Raw genomic sequence first — 10,399 nt, 5'->3', positions numbered from 1 at the left:
TTAGCGATAGGTAATGATTGCAAGCATTAGCCTAAGCCATTATACTAACTTTTCTTGGAAAAGAGAGTTAGTATTGGTAAGATTGAATAACAATGACTCGGGGCATTAACCCTCGTTTAATAGACTAACTTAGGGATAAGAACAAGTCTAAATTGGTATTATTGGTCGCTCTTGGATTTCAACTCTTTTATATTTGGAAAAATTATAAAGAGGAAATACGGCCTAACTGTTGGGAAACATTAGGAAGTCCTTAAGAGATCAAGTGCATATTCTTAGAACAAGCATTAGAAATATATCACATTGAAACCTGAAGCATAATATCTAATCAAAATGGGGAACACAACCTTGGTCTCTCTCTCGCATTAAATACAATTCAAGTCAAAGTATTCAATTACATTACTCAATAATTATTTCAAATTGTCCGGAATAGGATTAAAGCCTTTAAAGAATAGTATCGCATACAATTAGTATCCTTTTCTCTCCATATTCCCTGTGGGATTCAACCCCAACCTTGTTTGGGTTACTATATTTGACAACGTCCGCCTTACGCCATTAATAGGTGTAATTTGAGCGTATCAAATTTTGGCGCCGTTGCCGGGGAATACGGTTTAGAAATTACTGATTGTTGTGTACTAGCCTTTAAAACTTTTTCTATTCCATCACACCTCGTTTGCTGTTGTGGTGAACCAGGTGAACATGGCAGGAAGACCGAATCGGAATCAAGGAAACCAAGGTGGACTCCAAGTGAACCCATCTGCACTAGAAGAGGATGACGATGAAAATATATTTGCTGAATTCATCGATGAAGCTGATTATGCTTCTGCTGTGGTTCCTCCTAGAACCGGAAATGCCACCTTCAAAATTCATAGTTCTATCTATCAGTTGCTGAAACTTGAAGGTTATTTCTGAAATTCTTCGGAGGAATTTCCACTTCGACATTTGAAGAACTTCTTGCATATATGTGCTCAACAATCCCAAGGTGCTGTTTTTGCCGATGCACTTCGGTTAAGGGTCTTTAAATATTCCTTGGCTGGTCAAGCCAGGGAATGGTATGAAAAGCTCCCCAGCAATTCTATTCATACCTGGAACGAGTTAGCCAATACATTTTTGAAGAAATGCTTCCCTCCAAGCAAAAAGGCTGAGCTTCGGGATAAGATCTTTGGGTTCAAACAACTTCCGGGGGAACAATTATATTTAGCATGGGAGCGTTTCAAGTATTATCTAGCTCAATCTCCAACTCACGGGTTTCCGGATGCTATTCTCAAGGAGAAATTCTACAAGGGCTTAGATACAATAAATCAGATTGCTGTCAATACTGCTGCGAGAGGATGCTTCAGGGACAAGTCATTTATCGTCATCACCCGCTTGCTTGATAAACTCACCACCCACAATAAAGCTTGGCATTCAACTGATAGTGAGAGTCTCTCTTATGGTAGTCCATCACTAGCTGCTGTTGCAAAAGAAAACCATGAGAGAGATCATGCCTTTGCTCAATTGCAAACTACGGTGGATCTATTATCAAAGAAGTTGGCAGAAAAGGATGCACAAGGGGTAAATGTTGTTGAGGAGTTACCACCTCTTCCACAGGGCATGTATCATGTCCTTGAAGGAATGTACCAAGATGGGCAACAACAGTATGAAGATGCTGATTATATCAACAACTCACAAGGGGGCTATCAAAGACAAAATTATCAAGGTCCGGGCCATCACCCATGGCAAAAGCCTCAACAACAATTTCAAGGGAATAATTATAGCAGAAATGATCAGGGAAATCCAAATCAAGAGAATTATAATAACAACAATTATGGCAACAAGAGCTCGAACCCCTACATTCCACCAAGGGGGCAAGCATCAAATTCCCTACAGTGGAGAGACAATTCATCTAGCAACTCTGCTGGCAACACTTCTAATGAATCTGCGGAACTGAAAAGTATGATGCAGAAAATGCTAATGAATCAGGACAGAACAGAGAGCACAATCAATGGAATGTCTCAGGTTCAACTATCTCATTCAACTTCCATTCAGAAGCTTGAATCGCAATTCAGAGACCTTTCCAGAGAAGTGCATACTCCTCAACGTGGACAACTACCAAGTGATACAGTTCCAAATCCAAAAGGTAGTGGGGTAAACTCTGTGGAGCACGTAGCTGCTATAAGCACCAGAAGTGGAAAAATACTTCAAGGTGCTGATAAAAAGGTGATTGATCTCAAGCTAATTATTGAAGAAGAAGCGCAGCCTGAGGTATCTGATGATATTGTGGAGGAAGAAACAGAAGAGGAAGTCCCTATTATAGCTGAAAAGGAGCAGAATCTTGATAATCTCAAGGCACACGGAGAAAACTAGGAAAAGGGGAAAGCAAAACTTTCTGGCGCTCTACGCCCTTTGAGCGAATTGTTCAAATCTTCACTGCCTTTTCCTCAAAGGCTAGTGAGGAAAACAGAAGATGACAAGTGTTTTCGATTTTATGATCAACTCAAGCAGTTGACAATGAACATTCCTTTCATGGACGCTGTCCAAGAAATGCCTGGGTTTGCTAAGTATTTGAATGATCTCTTAACAAAGAAGAAGAAGCCATTGAAACACGACACTGTAGGTATCACTCATCGCGTTAGTGCTATTCTTTCCAAGATCACAATGCAAAAAAGGGAAGATCCTGGAGCATTCACAATTCCATGCACCATAGGGCAGCAGGATTTTGCCAAAGCTTTGTGTGATAACGGGGCTAGCATAAATCTTATGCCCCTTGAGATCTTCAAGAGCTCAGGATTAGGGATGCCAAGGCCAACTACCATGAGGTTGCAGATGGCTGACAGATCAATAAAAAGGCCAGTTGGGGTAGTTGATGATGTGCTTGTTCAAATCGGGGAATTCCTACTGCCGGCAGATTTCGTGATTCTTGATTGTGATATTGATCAAGAATTTCCTATTATTCTAGGAAGACCTTTCCTTGCGACGGGGAGGGCTCTTATGGATTCTGAGAAGAATGAAATCAAGTTCCGGGTGAACGATGAGGAGGTGACTTTTCACGCCAGCAAAGGCATGAAATTACCTAGTCTTTATCAAAGTATTTCAGTTATTAATTCTGTTGATGTGATGGATGAAGCGGTAGAATTCAAAATGGAGGAAGAATGCTTGGGTGAAGCATTATCGGCCATCTTGGTGAATTTTGATGCAGAACAAATGGAGGGATATATTGAGACAGTGAATTCACTCACCGGTCTGGGGTCTTACTCTTATGAGCCCAAGAAACTGTCTCTTGATTTAGAGAAACAAACAACTCCTCCAGCAAAACCATCAATACCGAAGTTAGAACTCAAGCAACTTCCATCCCATCTTAAATATGTGTTTCTTGGATAAAATGCCACACTCCCAGTTATTGTGTCATCACTTCTGAATGAGGGCCAAATTCAAAGACTCATCGCAGTCTTGAGGAAGAATTTAAGAGCTTTGGGTTGGACTATTGCAGATATCCGGGGGATTCCCTCCGGAATTTGTGAGCACCGAATTCAGTTGGAGGAGGAAAGTTCACCAAGTGTTGAGCATCAGAGAAGATTAAATCCACCGATGCAAGAGGTGGTAAAGAAAGAGATTATTAAGTGGCTAGATGCTGGGGTAGTTTACCCGATTGCCACAGTCCATGGGTAAGCCCAGTCTAATGTGTGCCAAAGAAAGGGGGCATCACCGTTGTCCCTAACTCTAAAAATGAGTTTATTCCGACAAGAACTACCGGAAGCTGAACACTGCATCTTGCAAAGATCATTTCCCTATGCCTTTTATTGATCAAATGCTTGATCGGCTAGCTGGAAGGTCTTATAGGTACAACCTGAGAATAAGTTTAAGGCTCGAAGAAATGCTGCTGATTGGAAACAGAAGAAGTTGGATGACAACTGGAGCTGGAAGAATTGAAAACATAATTTTGGTGATAAGCGGGTCCAGTTCTTGGTCTGGTAGAGTTCCTGAGGTTTGGCATAGGAGGAGGAAGAATAGAAGGAGAAGGAATAAGAGGAGAATAAAAGGAGAAGCAAGAGGAATAGGAGAAGGAGCAGCAGAAGTGTCCCGACCCAGCTATGGGCCGCGACGGGTACCCGGAGCAATTATCGAGCACCGCTTACTCTACTGCTTGTCTTGCTCATTTAATACTCTTTTATCAATTTTACAAACCAATTGTAGGAAAATCATATTTAATCAAAATATAAATACTTTATATACATTTGCCTCTTGGCCATCAAAATAACATACATACATATGAAAACATCTTGTGAGACCATCTAACCCACACTGCGTATCTACGAGCCTCTACTGACATAATGAATACATGAACGGAACAAGACTCCGTCATGCCCAAAATATGCATGTATGAATGTACATCAAAAGAATAGTCATAAGCACCTCCGAACAATGGAGTGCTATCTATCAGCTGACAGCTACTGAGGACCTGGGCCAAGCTCTCCTCCCTGTCTACCTGTAGGCATGAACACAACGTCCGAAGAAAGGACGTCAGTATGAATATTGTACCGACTATGAGAGGCATACATAATGAAAGGAAACATCAATAATATGAGGATAACATCAACATGAGACATCTGGATCTGACTGATAATCATAAATGGAGTAATGCATACTATCTTACTCATACTCGTCATCATGACATGTATGCATCATATGCAAGCTGCCCGTCCATGCCGGAACGGTGTGATAATCGATAATATTAGCTCGCGTCCAGGCCTCCCACGTCCGGGGTACCATCTCATGCCGCCCACTAGTGGTGTCTGCCCACACCCGTAGGTCGTGGTGTATCCGTATCGCCGCCCGCCGAAGCGGTGTCTGCCCGGCCAACTAGGCTCGGTGTGAATGAAATCATGACATGCTTAACGTAAATACTCATAGTAATATGCTTATCATAAAATACTTATCTTATCATAATGCGTATATAAGACTCATGATCAACTTTACTCTATCGGGGTGACGTAAGGTCGTGATCCCCCGATTACATTATGGAACCATCATGGACATTCTGCCTCACCTTGAAAGGACTAGTACATAAGGTGAGTGTAGGCAAGGAATAACATCATCATCATTCTAGTGTCGTCATATCGTATAACTTATCTCATATAGACATTCATAAGTATAAGCTTTTAACTTCTTAGAATGTAAGAACTCATGAAAGGAAAAGGGATTCAAGTTAAAAGATTCATGCCATTAGAAAGAAGGACTAGCCTTACATACCTTGGTCGTTTAGCTAAGATATCGCTCACTTGTTCTCCGTCGATATCACGTCGTTACCTTCATAAGCGAATTCGTATCAACATTAGTAACTGACTATAAGAACGCGTCGCTAATTCTAGGAAAAGTTGGGCAGCGTCTCCTTTGCTCATACTACTTTTCTCATGTTCTATATCAGCTCCCAATATTCATAATCTTATTCAAAATATCATAATCGACAATCGTCATTTACGTACATTTGGCAAAATCCACCATTTCCTCCAATTTTTCCCTTATTTCTACTTCTAGCTCATCCTTGTGTTTTCATGCATTTAATGCTTGTTTCATGATATAAACATAATTTATAACGTATTAGTACTCACAACACTTCAATATTCATAGTTCAATTCCACTATAATTCATTTATGTCACTATTCACTCAATAATGACCCATTTCTATGTTCTTCTACATTTCAAGTGTCTAAGCTTTTCAATACTTCAAACAACATGGAATAATCATGAAACTTACCTTTGATGATGGTTGAACAATCCTTAAGTTGAAATACTTCAATTAACCAAAACCCTAGTTCCACCTTCTTGGGAATTTCTTGACTTAGAAGATCCTTTGATGTGTTCTTACACTTATTCTCATGAATTTAGTGTTGATAGTCTTAAGTTTCCTTGGATTTTCTTGCTATTCTTAGAGTTGAAGTGTTGAAGAACACTCTAGAGTTTTCTTGAAGTGTTGGATGAAAAATGACGTGAAATGGGCTTAAGTTCCCTTTTAATAATTCAAAATCTGGTCTTTAATGAAAATTTGTCGGGATGAACAGTGGTCGTAAACCACCATATACGGACCGTATTTTGGTTTACGGTCCGTCCACTGTGGTCGTATTTAACCATTTCAAAGACAGAAAGTTTTGGCTGATGGACATGGAAGTTTACGACCTGGTTTACGGACCCGTAAACCAGTTTACGGGCCGTAAACTGGGTCGTATTTAACCATATCATCAATGGGCAGAACTTGAGATTTTTGGCTAGCTGAAGGACGATTGCACTATACGGTCCGTAAATCACTTTACGGGCCGTATAGTGCCATATACGACCACTGGACTGAAAATTTTCCGCGACTTTCTTATTTTCCAAAAATTCTTAATTAGCCATTCCCGACTTAATAAAACATCATTCACTCAACTTTTCATCATTCCACTCATCATACAAGTACGGAGAAATTTCCGGGGTGTAACATTCTTCCCCCCTTTTGGAACATTCGTCCTCGAATGTTCGACACTCGAGGATTCTGGAAACATTTTCCAGAGTTTCCTTTGTAATTTGGATACTACCTTTCTATTACAACAACCCACAATATCTTCGCCTCACAGGGCTATATCACAATATCAAGACATTTATGGCCACACACGACCAAAAACATAAAACTAAAACATACATACCTTACACCATCGACGTCTCATCTTGAATCTCTTATGGGGATTGGAAAAAATGGGGGTACATAGATTTCATCTTCTCCTCCGCTTCCCAAGTCATTTCTTCCCGATTATTGTTCCGCCATAGAACTTTGACTGAAGCAACCTCTTTATTCCGAAGCCTTCGTACTTGTCTATCCAAAATGGTAATGGGCATTTCCTCGTATTTTAGCTTCTCTGTTACTTGCACATCATCAACCGGAACTATTCTTGTTGGGTCTCCAATACACTTGCGGAGCATCGAAACATGGAATACTGGATGCACGGATTCGAGCTCTGAAGGCAAGTTCAATTTATAGGCTACTCGACTCACCTTACGAATGATTTGGTAGGGTCCGATATATCTGGGACTTAGCTTTCCCTTCTTGCCAAATCTCATCACTCCCTTCATCGGCGATACCTTCAGGAACACCCAATCGCCCACTTGAAATTCCAAGTCTCGTCGGCGATTATCTGCATAAGACTTTTGGCGACTTTGAGCTGTTAACAGTCGGTCTCAAATCACTTTAACCTTCTCAACTGCTTGCTGGATCAAGTCGGGGCCTTATCAATTGTACTTCTCCGGTTTCAAACCATCCAATTGGAGATCTGCATTTTCTTCCATATAAGGCCTCGTATGGAGCCATTTGAATACTGGAATGATAGCTGTTATTATAGGCAAATTCAATAAGAGGCAAATGCTCATCCCAACTACCACCAAAGTCTAGCACACACGCTCGTAGCATATCTTCCAAGGTCTGAATAGTACGCTCGGCTTGTCCGTCGGTCTATGGATGGAACGCCGTGCTGAGCTTCACTTGAGTACCTAGACCTTCTTGAAAGGACTTCCAGAACTGGGCTGTGAACGGTGCCCCTCTGTCTGTGATAATGGCCAAAGGAATACCGTGAAGTCGTACAATCTCCTTGAGATACAATTTAGCATAATCTTCCGCTGAATATGTGGTTCTAACGGGGGGAAAATGAGCTGCTTTCGTGAGTCTATCCACGATCACCCATATAGAATCATACTTCCCTCGCGTATGGGGTAATCCTACCACAAAATCTATGCTAATTTCTTCCCATTTCCACGTAGGAATTTCCATTGCTTGCACTAACCCTCCTGGCTTTTGATGCTCGACCTTCACTTGCTGGCAATTCGGACACTGTGCTACAAATTCTGCTATGTCTCGCTTCATGCCATCCCACCAATATACCAATTTGAGATCGTGGTACATCTTGGTTGCAACTGGATGAATAGAATACCGGGAATAATGTGCTTCCTCTAAAACCCGTTGGCGCAAGTTTTCCACATTCGGTACACATAGCCGGCCTTGATATCTAAGAACCCCTTCTGTGGAAACTTCGAATGAAGACTTTTCCTTTTCCTGAGATAGATCTCGATAGTGGCTTAACTGAGGATCTTCATATTGCCGTTCCTTCACTTCTAGATTAAATGATGAAACTGTGGGGTCATGGATGCTAACACTTGCATCTCCTGAATCAATGGGCCGTACGCCGAGACTTGCTAACCGATGGACTTCACGAACCATTTCTCTCTTTTCCGAAGGAACTCCACATAAACTACCCATCGATCGGCGGCTAAGTGCATCTGCTACTACATTTGCCTTCCCTAGATGATATAGAATGTTCACATCATAATCCTTCAGTAATTCTAACCATCTCCTTTGCCGCAGGTTCAACTCCTTCTGTTTGAAAATATATTGAAGGCTTTTGTGATCCGTATAGATGTCCACGTGCACACCATATAAGTAGTGTCTCCCTATTTTCAATGCATAAATGACCGCAGCTAGCTCAAGATCATGAGTGGGATAATTCTGTTCATGTTTTCGCAACTGTCTCGAAGCATATGCAATAACTTTCCCATTCTGCATCAATACACATCCTAATCCCACACCGGAGGCGTCACAATATACTACATAGCCATCTGATCCTTCTGGAAGTGTTAGCACTGGCGCTGAGGTCAACCTGTTTTTCAACTCTTGGAAGCTACGCTCACAGGCATCACTCTACTGGAATTTAGCCGACTTCTGGGTTAATTTTGTCAATGGGGCTGAAATAGATGAGAAGCCCTCTACGAATCTTCGATAATAACCTGCCAAACCCAGAAAACTACGAACTTCTGTAGGCATCGTAGGTCTTGGACAAATCTTCACAGCTTCTATTTTCTGAGTGTCGACTCGGATACCATCATCTGAAATAACATGGCCTAGAAATGCCACTGAGTTTAGCCAAAACTCGCACTTCGAAAACTTTGCATACAATTCCCGATCTCGAAGAACGCCAAGAACAGTTCTTAGATGATCTGCATGTTCTGACTTTGTGCGAGAGTACACCAAAATATCATCGATGAACACTATCACAAAAAGGTCCAAAAATGGCCTAAACACATTATTCATTAGATTCATGAACACTGCCGGGGCATTTGTCAACCCAAGTGACATTACTCGAAACTCGTAGTGACCATATCTTGTCCTGAAGGCGGTCTTGGGAATATCTGCTTCCCTAATTCTCACCTGATGATAACCCGATCTCAGATCTATCTTGGAGAACCATTTAGCGCCCTGCAATTGATCAAACAAATCGTCGATTCTGGGAAGAGGGTATTTATTCTTTATTGTCACCTTGTTCAACTGCCTGTAGTCGATACACATTCGTAACGAACCGTCTTTCTTCCTTACGAACAAGACTGGTGCTCCCCATTGCGAGGAACTAGGCCTTATAAACCCCTTCTCAAGTAAATATTTTAGCTGTGCTTTTAGCTCTTTCAGTTCTGCTGAAGCCATTCGATATGGAGGAATAGAAATAGGCTCGGTGTTTAGTAGTACATCAATGGCGAAATCAATCTCCCTTTCTGGAGTAAGGCCTGGTAACTCGTCGGGAAACACATCTGGGAATTCATTCACTACCGGGACAGACTGGAAAGTTGGCACTTCCGCTTCCGTGTCATGAACCCGAACTAGATGACAAATATAACCTTTGGCTATCATCTTTCTCGCCTTAAGGTAGGAAATAAACCTACCCTTTGGGGAAGCTGTATTACCCTTCCACTCGAGTATGGGCTCTCCCGGAAATTGGAATCGAACTACCTTTGTCCGGCAACAAACATTAGCATAGCATGATGCCAACTAGTCCATACCCATAATTACGTCAAAATCTATCATCTCAAGTTCAATTAGATCAGCCCTTGTCTGACGATCACATATAATGACTACACAGTTCTGATATACTTGCCTCGCTATTACATGATCGACAACCAGAGTGAATACCTCGAAGGGTTTAATTGGCTCAGGTCTTACCCCAACACAATCAACGATATACGGAGTAATATATGAGAAGGTAGAACCTGGATCAATCAGAGCATATACGTCACGGGAAAATATAGTCAAGGTACATGTGACAACATCTGGGGAAGACTCAAGATCCTGTCGCCCAACTAAGGCATATACACGGGGCTGAACAACACCTGAAGTAGATGCTCCCCCTCTACCTCTGCCTCTGCCTACTGTAGTCTGAGGAGTCTGTGCTATCGGGCGCGCTAAAGAAGACCCCGCTGCTGAACCTGTGGGCTGAGTCCCCGCCCTATCTCTCGCTGAAGGGCAATCCCTCATCATATGACCAACCTGCCCGCAAGAATAGCAAGCATCCGAACCCTGACGACACTGTCCGGAATGTAATTTGCCACACTGGCTACACCGCGGTATTGGAGGTCTCCT

The 10,399-nt window shown here is 41.9% G+C and overlaps 1 non-coding gene across 1 annotated transcript; it reads right to left on the bottom strand.

Moving 5' to 3' along the window:
* Window positions 1-1,141: 1,141 nt before the first annotated feature.
* LOC132629526 (small nucleolar RNA R71) lies at window positions 1,142-1,247 on the bottom strand. Its single transcript, XR_009578297.1, has one exon. It is a non-coding gene; the product is annotated as a small nucleolar RNA R71 (small nucleolar RNA).
* Between the last annotated feature and the right edge of the window lie 9,152 nt (window positions 1,248-10,399).

Source organism: Lycium barbarum, chromosome 2, assembly GCF_019175385.1.
Source record: "Lycium barbarum isolate Lr01 chromosome 2, ASM1917538v2, whole genome shotgun sequence".
Taxonomy (NCBI): domain Eukaryota; kingdom Viridiplantae; phylum Streptophyta; class Magnoliopsida; order Solanales; family Solanaceae; genus Lycium; species Lycium barbarum.
Note: the sequence above shows the minus strand (reverse complement) of the source record. Positions and strands in the feature narration are given on the sequence as shown.